Source organism: Populus euphratica, unplaced genomic scaffold (genome assembly GCF_000495115.2).
Source record: "Populus euphratica unplaced genomic scaffold, PopEup_1.0 scaffold204.1, whole genome shotgun sequence".
Taxonomy (NCBI): Eukaryota; Viridiplantae; Streptophyta; class Magnoliopsida; order Malpighiales; family Salicaceae; genus Populus; species Populus euphratica.
Window position 1 is genome coordinate 72,051 of NW_011500087.1, and position 14,407 is coordinate 86,457.

Below are 14,407 nucleotides of genomic sequence, written 5' to 3' on the forward strand. Positions count from 1 at the left end.
TTTTAGGCTCCTGGCAGCTGGATCGTTTCTTTGTTGGCGGCTATGCCGTGGTTTGGTGGTTTTATTGGTAACTGGTTCATTGATTGTGTTTTTCTGTTTTTTTGTTTTTTTCGCGAGAGAGAGGTGAGAATTGCAAGGGGAGATGGGTTGCGGTGGTGGTCCGTGGGTTTCAGTGCGTTAAGTGTGGGATCGGTGCCAACTCCATCTCCCCTTCGTGTTGATGAGGGCGGTTTTTCTCGTCGCCACCCAACGAGGGATGTCCAGTCGTTTTGCCTTCCGTTGCTTTCCCTTTTGTTTTCGCGCGACTTCCGCCGCTGGTGGAGTTCCTAGCGGCGTGGACCTGGACTGTTGCGTTGGCATACGTGATCGCTTGAGTCGTCGGAGTTGTCGCTTTTCGTTTTTTTTTTTTCCCGCTCCTGGCGGCTGGATCGTTTCATTGTTAACGGCTATGCCGTGGTTTGGTGGTTATGTTGGTAAGTGGTTCAATATTGCGCTGAGCTGTTGGGTTCTTTTCTTCTTTTTTTTAATAGAGGGAGACGAGAATTGTCAGGGGATATGGGTTGCGGTGGCGGTCCGTGGGTTTTGGCTTTGTTGAGTACAGAGGCATTAATCTTCTAGTAGTACAAAGGGAAAAAAATAGCAACCGCGACCTGGAGGAAGGGAGAGACGGGAGGAGATTAAAATTATCGACCTTGACTGGTGATTTTCTTAATAGATCTTTGAATTAATTTTTTATGATTACCTATATTGGTTGGTTGCTAGTTCCTCCCCAGTGGATGAGTGTTGTGTTGCAGTGATGGGGCGTGCTAGTATCTATGTTTTAATAACTGATTGGTTGAATGAAATGAATTGAAAGAGTATGGAAAGGAGCAGGACATGGGAATCGAAGCATTGGAAGCCATGCTTATGGATGATGAATTTAGAGGTGCTCTTCCCTTTTTTTCTTTTTGATTTTTTCAAAGTAAACAAACCAGTGATATGCAATGGCAGAAATTCATTCTAGCGAGAATGGCCTTAATACTTCTAACCATCGCTTCAACATATCAATATCTCCGCAGGTTAGGTTGGCTGGCTGTTCGATCATCATGGTGCTGTGTTTTTTTCTCTTCCCCGGAGTTTGGTCCTGTTCTTATGCTCTGCTCCTTTAGTTGTGCTGTTTTGGATTCTTAGCTCGATCAGTTTTATTTTCAGTGGGGAAAAAGGTGAACAGGAAACTGTGAATTCTATCTAGATCTGTGTTTTATTTCCAGTGGGAAAAGGAGGTGAACTGGGAGCTGTGAGTTCTTTCAAGATCTATATGTGGTTTGCTTTGTATGCTTAATCTCCCTAAATTATTATTTTATCTGCTAAAGTTTGCCTTGGAAATCGATTCCAACATGGCATCATAATTGATAGCAGCGAGCAAAACTTTGACCTCTAACACGTTTATTTAATAACAACATCGATAGTTCTGTCATCAAGTTTCAAAGTTTCAATCTTTTTTATTTGGTTAAGCTGTCATCGTGATTGCCTTATAATTAAGTACCCTGTGTTCTTTTTTCCCCTGCAGATGAGGGGTGATCAGAGTGAATTTTGGGCTTTTGAGTGAGAATTCTATGTTTTTTTTTTTGTGGTTGAATTTAGGATTTTCAAGATCCAAGAGTTTACTTGACTGAGATCTCAGACTTGCTGATTATGGCATATGGACTATTCAGGACAGAAATAGCAGACCATGCCTTCAGGCAAATACTGAGCTTTTTTCAAGTTTTCCAACAGAAAAAATAGCAAACAAGATCTGTGGCTGCTGTTGCACGGGGGCATCCATTCCCTTTCTTTCTGAGATTCATGTTGATAGATTGTACAATCAAACTCTAAATGCTTTATTCAGTATCTCACAGCCAAGATTAAATTCTACTTTGTGCCCGTTCCATTGATCTGTCCGCTATGTTCATCCGATTATTTTCATTTTTTGTTATCTATGCATTGTATTGACATTGAAACCATTGCTCACATCCTGTCTTTCTTCTTTCCTTTTTGTCTTGGACAAGGTTCACAGATATATGATGTGATTATGGTGCCGTACTGATCGCATAGTTGGCTTGCTCAAGATCAACAACAGAATTTCCATTCTGTTGGTTTTAAATGATTACTTTGTTTTATGTTTTCTGTTTTTAACCAGTCCATTTGCCACTTTGATTTCCACAATTGGATGGTGGGTTACAAAACTATCAACAAATTGAATTTTTTTTTTTTATGATTTCATTTCTTTTTGTTTTTTTCCTTTCAATTTGGTTTTTTTATTTTTTTTACTTTGAAATTTTTTTTAATTCCATCATTGATTAAATTCAGATTTATAATTTCACGAGTTTTAAATTTAAAAAACTAACTTGGATTTAAAAAATTCAATCCCTCTTTTCTTTTTTTTTCAAGTTAATGTTTTTGTTTTTTCAATTTTATCTTTTTAAAGTTTATTTATTATTATTTATTTGATTTTTTACTAATTTTAAAAATTACGTGAATTCTCTTAGGGTTTTTTACTTATTGTTATTTGTTAAATTTAATTTTTTAAAATAAATTATATTATATTACATTAATCAAACATTAGCATGGGATGGTCACGACATGGTTTTTATTTTGATTTCTATATCATTGCTTTGACAGTGTTTACAGCCTCTTTCGATATTGTCTTGCAATCTTTCGTGGTTGTTCTAGAAATAGCTCTGTATGATGGTGGGACAATGTTTATGGTAGAATAACGACAAGATTCCAGCGAAATTTTTTTATATATAAATATGATATTGATAATTTATTTTTTAATTAATTATTACTTTATTTTTATTTATTTACTACTACTGTTATCTATTTTTTTAATCATATTATTAAATAAATTAAGCTTTGAATCAAAATTTAAACTTAAAATATTAAAGGTTAAACTTTAAATATTATTAAACATTGAATTTAAAAAAAATTCTCTAAAGTATCCAAAACAAAAATAAAAATCTAGAGAATGAGAAACCAATTTAAAAAAATTATAAATCTAAAAATGAAATAAAAAGTAAATTAAAACTTTATAACAGGGTTAAGAAACAAACTTAAAAATCAGAATTTTAAGGGGTAAATATAAGATGTTATAAAATAAAAAGACATGATTTATAATTTTTTTAATAGTCAACATCAAATTTAATTGGGGAGGGAGAGAGGAAAAAAAAAGAGAGAGGTGTAGTTATAAACCATTATTGTAAACACTGTACACATCACTCTAAATAAATAAAACATTATAAAGCTTCAAATATCATAGCAAAATATATATATAAAAAAACATCATAAGTGGCTGGTGCTTGCATCACACGTACTAATATATCCATTGCTCCAGCATATTCAAGTGGGTATGCAACTTATCATGGAGGCTAAAAGTGTAGTTCATTGATGTTTTTAGAATCGGTAGACCCTTCCTCTCTAAACATCGCACATAGCTTATTGAAATATGGTTCGACATTGATGATTTTTTTTTTTTTCATCTTGATTTTTATACTTGGTTCTTTGAATTTTCAGAGCAGCCTATTATTTTGTTTTTTTAGATATAATCTTTTATTATTATTATTTTTATTTTAAATAATTTATAAAATTAGAATTTTTTTCAATTTTATCTTTATTTATTTTTTAATCTATTTGATACGGTTTTATTCTTTTCATTGTTGTTTGTTTTATTTGAGATAATTTTTAAAATTTATTTTATTTTTAAAATTCATCCTCCTTCAGTTTTCTTTTCATATAAAATTTAATCCTTATCATGTTGATAATTTTTTTTATTTTAATAATTTTTTTAATTGATTTGTTTATTTTATTCTTTGTATAAAATTAATGGGGAATTAAGTTTTTTAATTAAACTTCTGTATAAAATTTTATTTTTTATAAGTTTAAAAGATTAGCGCAAGTTAAGAAAATTTGTTTGGGTTTATTTAAGTTTTTTTTTCCTTTTTTATGTTTTTATTTTTAATTTGATGATTAACTATTTAAATGGGAAAATATTCCTTAAGAGCAATCACACAAGAGAGAGAGAAAGGAGAGGATAAAAAAACAAATGAGAGAAAAGTCCCAACCAAACCCAATGCATAAGTAAAATAAAAGGCAACCAATTCAAACCAATAAGTCCATTGATCCATTTTGTGATAGCAGCACTAAGTTCTTATCACACGTGGCGTTGTCAAACGAGGTTCAAGGCATGTTTAGGACCACTACAAGTTATCTATACGAAAACACAATGTAAATTATATTTTAAAATTTTTTAAAATTTTTTATTTAAAATAATTTTTTTTATATTTTTGTATCTTTTTAATATGCTAATTTAAAACAAATTATTTTAATATATTTTTAAATAAAAAATATTTTAAACCACCATCATTGCTATAATTTCAAACAAATATGAATATTTTATTATTATTTTTTTTTTATTTACATAGGGTGTTTGGCTAGCTTGCGCGTACCATGACTAATCCTTATGGCCCACTGAATACCCTGCAAACGCAGTAGACATATAAAACACTGTGGGGATGACAGACGTGCATGCCAGGGCTCGAACCCAGGTATAGTAAAAAGAGACAAACTCCTTCCACCGCTACGTCAAGTATTGAAATACAATAGGAATATTTTATTAATTTTACGAGAGGATGCACATGGACATTATATCTCTAACTCCGTATCCCTAACTCCATATTGCAATTTCTTGTGATTTAGTGGTATATAAATATTCAAGGATGTATAAAAAAAATTGAATAATCTATTTACACTCATAATAATTTAAAATAATACTCTCCTATATTTTGATTCTCTTCTTTTATATATTATTTTTCTGAAATACTTTGTTAATTTAGATATCAAAGAAACACCTATCCTGTATAGTTTTTAAGGAATTAGAACTTATACCATGATTTTTCTTGTGGACTAGGCCAGCGTGCCTGCTCTCAGTTATAAAATTATTTAGTTTAATAGAGTTTTTATTAATATTAATTTTTTTTAATAATATATATCAGATAACTCAAAATAAATTACAGAAAATAGACCATATTTGTATAGTTTAATAATGTATACTAATTTTCTTTGGCCATCTGTGTTGCATGAGAAGTTTATATTAAGCTAAGAAGCTTGTTTTAATTTTTAATTTTAATTTTAAGATTGCATGAAGGGGGAATCTGTGCGGGTGGGTCCAAATCCGATAATGAATGGATACCATAGGGATGTGTCGTAGATGTTGATATTTTTTTTGCCCGGAGCGTTGCAGCACGACCACAATTTAGTTAAATGACAATTTAGAAATTAACCAAAGAGGAAAATAAATATAGGAGGAAAATAAAATCATGCTATAATATATGGATTTATTTTATTTTATTTTGGGAGTAAAACCCCACTCCAAGTAAAGTAAAAAAAATATATAAAAAATAACTTTGACGATTTTAATTGAGATGAATGCATAAACGACGATAGCAAGGAGCATGATGAGGACACCAGCAAGTCCTCCTTTAGCAGCTGAGGAGTAGCCTTCTGTGGCCGAGTCTTGTGCAGGGGGGTGTGGGATGTAACCATCCATGGCTTAAAACTACAAAAAGGAATGGTTAATTAGAAGAAAATAAAATCGGTAATGTCTCAAGTGAGATTAGAAAGAGGTCGCATGCATTGATAATATTACCAAATTTGAGGAGGAATTAAACGCGGGAGGAGAAAAGTTAGCAGAGCAAGAGTGGGAGCTTAATTTTGTGAATAAGGAGCTTTAAGAACGCATGACATGACAAGGCTGTTTGGCTGGTCTAAGGAAACAAATAGGAGGGATTTAAAGGAAAATGGAAGATCTGCGATGGACAGTGACAAAGTGACGAAGTGGGAATCGTTGCCCAAGTGACAAAATGGGCGCCATTGCCGAAGTGGCAAAATATATCCATTCATCCGACATATTCAAGTGGATACTAAAAGCGTAGTTCACTGATGTTTTTAGAATCAACAGACCCTTCCTCTCTAAACATCGTACATAGCTTATTGAAATATGGTTTGATATTGATAATTTTTTTTTTATATTGATTTTCATACTAGATTCTTTAAATTTTTAGAGCAGTTTATTAATTTGTTTTTTTAGATATAGTCTATTTTTTTATTATTTTTTTTTATTTTAGATAATTTATAAAATTAAAATTTTTTTAATTTTATTCTTATTTATTTTTTTAATCTATTTGATACGGTTTCATTCTTTTTATTATTGTTTGTTTTATTTGAGATGATTTTTAAAATTTATTTTATTTTAAAAATTCATCATTTTTTAGTTTTTCTTTCATATAAGATTTAATTTTCATTATATTGATAATTGTTTTTTTATTTTGATAAATTTTTAAATTGCTTTGTTTGTTTCATTCTCTCTATAAAATTGATTGGGAATTAAGTTTTTTAACTAAAATTCCGATATAGAATTTTATTTTTATGAGTTTGAAAGATTAGCACAAGTTAAAGGAAATTTGTTTGGTTTTTTTAGGTTTTTTGTTTTTGTTTTTTTTGTCTTTAAATTTATGTTTTTGTTTTTAATTCGATGATTAACTATTTAAACGGGACAATATTCCTTGAGAGCAAGCACAAAGATTTTCGATTCCCCTTGGCCCATCCTTCACTCTTCCTTTGTTTGGTGGGTTTAGAAATTGCTGATTTTTTTCCTTGTAATTAACCATTCCTTTTTGTAGTTAGTTTGAAGCCATGGATGATAGAACAGCCAGACAACCTAATAACCTGTGGAAATATTGATATTTTGAAGCGATGGTTACAAGTATGAAGGCCATTCTCGCTAGAATGAATTTCTGCCATTGCATATCATTGGTTTGTTTGCTTTGAAAAAAATCAAAAAGAAAGAAAGGGAGGAGCACCTCTAAATTCATCATCCATAAGCATGGCTTCCAATGCTTCGATTCCCATGTCCTGCTCCTTTCCATAGCCTGCCAATTCATTCCATTCAACCAATCAGTTATTAGAACATAGATATTAGCATGCCCCATCACTGCAACACAACACTCCTCCACTGGGGAGGAACGATCAACCAACCAATATAGGTAATAATAAACAATTAATTCAAAGATCCATTTAAGAAAATCAAAGAAAATTACCAGTCAAGGTCGATAATTTTAATCTCCTTCTGTCTCTCCCTTCCTCCAGGTCGCGGTTGCAATTTTTTTTCTTTGTAATAGAAGATTGATGCCTCTGTACTCAACAAAGCCAAAACCCACGGACTGCCACCGCAACCCATCTCCCTTGGCAATTTTCATCTCCCTCTTAAAAAAAACCCCAACTGCCCAGCGCAATTCCACCATGGCACGCCCAACACCAACATACCATGGCATAGCCGATAGCAACGAAACGATCCAGCGCCAAAATAAAAGCGAAAGCAACGGAAGGCAAAAAGACTGGACATCCCTCGTTGGATAGCGACGAGAAAAACCGCCCTCATCAACAAGCAGGGGAGATGGAGTTGGCACCGATCCCACACTAAACGCACTGAAACCCACGGACCACCACCGCCACCCATCTCCGCTAGCAATTCTCACTTCTCTCTCGAGAAAAAGAAAAAAAAAACAACACCAATGAACCAGTTACCAATAAAACCACCAAACCACGGCATAGCCGTCAACAACGAAACGATCCAGCTGCCGGGAGCCAAAAAAAAAAAGAACACGAAAAGAGACAGTTCCCACAGACTCAAGCGATCACAACAATCAACGCAACCGTCCAGGACCACGCCGCTAGTAACTCCACCAGGGGCGGAAGGCGCGAGAAAACAAAAGCGAAATCAGCAGCGAGGCTTGTAGTCCAGCGGTCCTGGTAGAGTTTCTCTATCTATGTATCTTGGATTTAAGTTTCAACGAGCATATTTATCACTCTCGCGGTGTTTCATTTGTTTACTCAACTTGCAAGATATTCAGTAAATTTAGAGATTAATCGTGGTGTGCCGACACCTCAAATTTTAAAAAGAAAAAAAAAAGCGAAAGCAACAGAAGGCAGAAAGACTGGATAGCGGCGAGAAAAACCGCTCTCATCAACGCGCAGAGGAGATGGAGTTGGCACCGTTCCGACACTCACCGCACCGGAACGCCATGGGTTTGACATAGAGTGGGATCTGCGATCGATTTAACAAAGAGTTTAGCTGTGACTGCAGTGATTGTGGACGACTTTCTTTTCGTTAAAAAGAGACGGTAATAAAATGGAAGATCCAAAAGCGGGCCCCAGCAGATAACAAAATTACCAGTAAGTCCACACTGATTTGTTACAGTGGCAACGCAGTAAAATGATAATAAAAAAAAAAACCCCACTCCAAGTATAGAGCAAAAAAAGAAAAAAAAGAATTAAGGGAAAAAACCCAAAATTCATTATCTGCTTTGACGATTTTAATTGAACATTTTTAACTCCAAAACAAAACTCACACCATAGTTTATTTATATATAAAGTACAAATTAAAATGGTCTGATGTTGAGTTTTTTGTCGTGAGAAAACAGACCAAATATTTATCTGCAATAATACAGTAGATATAACTAGAAACCAATTGTGGTGGCGCCCGAGTACTGAATGGATTGCTACCTCGGCGAAGAAGAAGACCTGCAATTAATACGAAAACATTTATATTGATAGATTAGAAGAATCTCATTGTATGAATCTTAATCAGCTTCAACTTCTTATGACATGCTACCTCCTTATTTCCCAGCATGGACGCTCCTTTCTGGCATTTCAACATCCACCTCAAATTTTACGGAGCAGTTTCGACACTTGAAGAATACATAAACTACGACAGCAAGAAGGAGCATGATGAGGACACCAGCAACTCCTCCTTTAGCAGCTGAGGAGTAGCCTTCCGTGGCCGAGTCTTGTGCAGGGGCGTGTAGCGTGTAAGTGCCATCCATGGCTTAAAACTACAAATTAAAAGGAATGATTAATTAGAGAGAAAAAAACAGTAATGTCTCAAGTGAGATTAGAAAGAGATAGTATTGATAACATCACCAAATATGAGGAAGAAACACCAGCGGGCATACGAGCAGAGGTTTCCGCCGTCGTTAAATAGAACCGGTTGATGATAATATTATAATTTTATAACATATTATTATATTATATTATATTAACACCCTGCACAGGTGGGAATGCATGCTTGACGAAAAATTCGGTTTGCTATAGCATATTTATATTAACAGCCTTAGCGGCCTGGGGTTGACGCTGGCTGAAAAATTTTGATATCAAAGAAAAGTAAAGATTTTATCAATATTTTTTGATTAGTTTTATTATAATTTATTTTTGGATTATTTTTTAATTTATATTTGTTTCTCTCTTTAAAAAGTACAAAAAATTCAAAAATATTATTAAAAAATATAACCGGAAAAAAAAAATGTCAGAGCACTCTAAAAATAATTAAAAATTAGTTTAGAAGGTTCAAAATTATAAAAATTAAAATGTGACAGTATTTTATAGGCTGATAAGAGCCTTGTTGATAAAAAAAATTCAATTTGAGGAAGAAAAGTCCAAAATTAGATGTTTATGGACTCAATTAAATTTTATTGAAGGTTTAATTAAATTTATGGAGGGTTTAATTGCAAGAAAAATTAATTTTGAAGTCAGTTTAGGCTTTAATTGGAAGAAATTAAAGTTCTGGAGTTAAATTATAATTTTTATAAGTTAATTTGATAAAATCAAGGGCTTAATTGCATAAATATTAAAATTTGATAGCCAATTAAGGACTTAATTTAAAAGATCCGAAACTAGGGACCAAAATGAAAAATATGTATAAATAGAGAAGCTATAATTAAACTGAATCAGAGGTCAAATTGAAGAAATTAAAAGTTTATTGATTAATTGAGGGTCAAATTATATAAATTCAAGCCTAAAGACCAAAATTTTAATTTTTTAAATCAAAATTACAATTGAGGACTCGATTGAACAAATCATAAATTGAGGACTGATGTGAACTCTGACATGTTTTTTTTCCTCCCTTTTCTTTTAAATGAAACGACACGTTTTATCTAAAACGGCTTCGTTTCCTACACTGTTAATTAAAAAAGAGGAAGAAAAAGCCTTAAATAATATTGTTTTGAACGACATTGTGAGTCCTTTTCTTCCCCTAGACGCGCAAAGCAGGGGAAGAAAAAGATTTTTTTTCCTCTGTTTTCCATCGCCTTCCCCTTAAAAAAAACACAGACTTCCTTTCAAAAAGACAACAACACACCCCCACTTGCCCAAAGCTTTCCACCTGTTAGAGGGAAGGCATTACAGTGGCCACTCTGGCCTCTCTTTCCTTTTCTTTTGCCTATAAAAACAAGAAAAGAGAGAGCGAAGAAAAAGGAGGATAAGAGAAAAAAGAGAGCAGAAAAGAGAGGAAAGACCGAGAGAGAAGAAGAAGAAAAGGCAGAGAAAAGAATGAAAAATAGAGGGGAGAGAGAAGAAAAAAAACATAGCCTCTGCCACCATCGCGAACCACTAACACCACCACCAACACTGTTGTCTGTCGCCTCTAGCAACTCCGCCAACGACAGCAACCACCGCAGGTCATCCCTTCTCCCCTTCCTTTTTCTCCCGCTTCATCCCTACAACGCCTCCACTGTTTAAGTAGCATGTGAACAGTGGGAGGCACTATTCACACGAGCCCAGCCCCGCAGCCCAGCCCATGCATTTGGGTCTGGTCCGACTCATTTCAAAACAAATTAAAAGAAAACAATATTTTTCAATATTTGTGATTTCCCCACTTTTTAATTTATGCTTCTTCTTTTTTTACTTAATAGTAGTCTATATTTTATGTCATAAAATACAAATTCAGTACTAAAATACATGATTTTCGTCAAAACTTCTAAAATACAAAAACAAATTGAAAAAAATAAAAAAAAATATTTTTGTGTATAAGGTCAAGTGTCTCAAAGCTAAAAAATCATATTGTGTTCTTCATACACGAAAAAACAATATTTTAGCATGCATTTTGGCTTTAATAATTAGTTTCTTAAAGTCAAGAAAACATTGATCAAAATTTCAAAAACAATAAAAATTTTATTTTGTTTATCTTTTAGTATTTGGGGTACGACATTACATGTAATATGTATTTCGGATATTAAATCCTTTTTTTTAATGCTAGAACAATTAGATTTTATCCTATTAAAATAAGAAACTCCTTATTAAAGAAAGCTTTTATTGAACTTTAAACAGACTAACAATTATAAAACACAATAAGACCATAGTTTTTTTATCAGACATTAAAACAATGCGACCTACTTTAAATAGGACATAATTGGAATGCTAATACCTTCCTTGTAATCATTCTTTGTACTTGATTTCTAAGACTAATTAGGGTTTTTAATGACCAGAATACTAGATGACGACTCCCATTCAATTTTTTTACCGATAAAAGACAAGAATTTCTTATCTCCTTATATTTTTCAGATAGACTTTTACAATTTTCCTTGAGTGGTGGATGATCGTCGTGACACCGCACAATGCAACAAGGTTTATGTAAATTTTTTTGTAATTCTCGATTAAGTTATTAAAAAAATCTGAAACTTTATATGTAGCCTTCTAATATGATGCTTTAGGTTGGGTTAAAATTTTAGAATTTTTGGAGAAATTTAGAAATTTAATAAAAAATCATAATTTGACCAGTTTTATATTATTGGATGTAATTTTTAATCCAACCATCAGAATGAGCTAAACTTTTATAAGGGATCTTAAAATATATTGAATAAAATCTTGTTAAAATTTTAAGATGAAGGAAACTTGGTAGTGCTAAAAAAAACCATCAAATAAAAGTAAAATAACTTCTTAAGGGTAAAATGATTATTTGCCATTAAAAATTAAAAAGAATAAGATTTTAGACCAAAATATTCAATTAAAAACCAAAGGGACCACTTTTTTTATGAAACATTAAATGAATAAAAAAAACAGATACATTTTGAACATTGAGATAAAAAGAAAAACCATTAATTTTTTTTATAATATCAAATTAGATTCTTAAATTTATAATTTTTTCAATCAGCATAACCAAATTTTTTTTTCCCCGTAAAATTAAACACCAATCAAATGTTGATATATTTATTTGATAAAAAAACCTATAGAAAAAAACTAAAATAAATTATGAGCTTTAAATTCCATATACTGCAATTTTTGAAGACTAATTTACAAAAATATATTGGTGATTCAAACAAAAAGTTTCTAAAGAAAACAAGAAATTCAGCATTGTTTCGATGAACAATGCAATCAATCTGAGGTGCTTTATAATGTTTTTTCCATGAGTTTTAGTTTTTTTAAAAAAAAATTGTAATTTTACCTTTTAATTAATTAATTTATTTACATTTTTAATACATAGTTATTAAATTTACCTTTTTTTAGCATTTATCTTTCTTCAAATTTCCCGTCTGAACATTCGTCACTGACTATTGGATCGCGCAGGCATAACAGGAAAGCGTCTGACCAACTAAAAAACTAGAAACTGGCGTCATTGTTATTTTAAATATGACATCCAAATCTCAAAATTTTTAAACTGAAGGTCACTGTCTGGGTGCATGCGTTGGGTTTTATTTGTTTCAGTCTACGAGAAATACACCGGATTTCAGTCGTCTCAATAAACAATTGAATGGAATGGATGTGTTTTTTTTTTTCCTAATTGAGTGCAAAATTTTTAATTTTTTTCTTCTACGAGGATGTATTCTTTAAGATTCATCTAAAACTGCTATAATTAACTAAGTTAAAAAAAATTAAAAAAAAATTATTTAAAAAAAATTATCAATCATATAAATATTAAAGTTTCAGGATTCATAAAATTAATTAAAATATACACAAATTATTCTAAACATCTATGGTAATTAAAAAAACAATAAAAAATTTCAATTATATCTTATGCTTCAAATTAAATAGAATGCGTGAGGAGATGATGACCCAATTCGTTGAAACCTTCATCAGTTAGTGTTTTATTTTCATTGCAAATTGTTTATTGAGACGACTTGTTAATTTATAAAACAAGGCATTTAAATAGGCATCCGCGCGTCACCATATGTTCCACCATTAAGAAACACTTTAGTTAGATTTGATTTTGATTTTTAAAGGTTTGATTAACTACAAATTAAATCGAATCTATTGAAACCAAAACTGAATAACTAAATAATATTAAAGTGAATGAACTTAGATGTACCAACCACGATTATAAGATTGTCAATACCAAACCAGTTGGTTCAAGTGTAAGATCGACTTTTTTAATAGAGAGATGAGTTAATTGACAACAAAGATATATGAAAAATAATTTTACAAAGATGAAAATCCTAAAAACATCAACTCTTGTCAGAGTTCGATAAAAAAAGTAATTTTAATGTTGTTATTGACAAAAAAAATTCAAGTTTACTAACAAGCGGTAAAGATTTGTTAAATTTTTTTAGTGAATTTACATAATATTAGGATTTGTAGTCTTATAATAAGTGTCTTGCGCTACATCACATGCTACATCAAATTTTTTCTAACATAAAAAAATACTTGAGAAATAAAAGTTATTGACTTATCAAAACCAAAGCAATGTTTTTAAAGAAATTAAAAAAAATGAGATTTGAGTTATTCACTTGATTAAATTTCATAAGCTTGATTTATTTAATAATATAATAAAAATAAACAATAGTAATAGATAAATAAAAAAAGTAATAATTAACTAAAAAATAAGTTGTCGATATATATCCATGAGAAGAAGAAAAAATGCTTGATGTTACTCTACCGTAGACATTATTCCACCATTATAAAGAGCTAATCAAGATGTTTCTAGAGCAATTATAAAAGATTGTATGACAATATCAAAAACATTTGCACGCACCACCGGAGCAATGATATAGAAAATAAAAACTACAACGTGATCATCTTATGCTCATGTTTAATTAATTATTAAAATCTAATTTATTTAAAAAACTAAATTTAATAAAGAATAACAAATAAAAATAACTAAGAAAATCCATGTCACTTTTATAATTAGTAAAAAATCATATAGAAAACAAATAAAAAAATAATAGAATTCAATCTCCAATTAAATAAACTTTGAAATGATAAAATTGAAAAAAAAAACATAAGCTTGAAAAAAAGGAGGAGAATAATGAAACCTATATGAATCCCTTAAATTCAAGATAGTCTCTCATACTCACAACCCATGAAATTCTACACTCAGACTTAATTAAGAGCCTCAATTCATGATGAAATTGAAAAATATCAATTTTAAAACATTTTCAAGATAAAGAAAAAAAATAAAACTCAAATCTAAGAGGAAAAAGAATGAAAGATTAAATCATAAAATGAATTCAATTTTAAAACTATCTCGAATAAAACAAATATTAATCATGAGAATTAAAACTAAATACAACAAAAAAATTCAAAGATGATAAATTGAAAAAAAATCTAATTTTGTAAATTCTTTCAA

General features: G+C 31.1%; 3 long non-coding RNA genes across 3 annotated transcripts in view; all 3 read left to right on the forward strand.

Moving 5' to 3' along the window:
* Positions 1 to 7,675, forward strand: part of LOC105108999 (uncharacterized) — an 18,791-nt gene extending 11,116 nt beyond the window's left edge. The window contains exon 2 of the long non-coding RNA XR_839156.1: positions 7,401 to 7,675. This is a non-coding gene — a long non-coding RNA (uncharacterized LOC105108999). The remainder of the gene's footprint in view (positions 1 to 7,400) is intronic.
* On the forward strand, positions 622 to 1,151 carry LOC105108996 (uncharacterized). The gene is made up of 3 exons (XR_839153.1): positions 622 to 699; positions 857 to 925; positions 1,059 to 1,151. It is a non-coding gene; the product is annotated as an uncharacterized LOC105108996 (long non-coding RNA).
* Positions 6,485 to 7,279, forward strand: LOC105108995 (uncharacterized). Its single transcript, XR_839152.1, has 2 exons — positions 6,485 to 6,924; positions 7,116 to 7,279. It is a non-coding gene; the product is annotated as an uncharacterized LOC105108995 (long non-coding RNA).
* Positions 7,676 to 14,407: the final 6,732 nt, after the last annotated feature.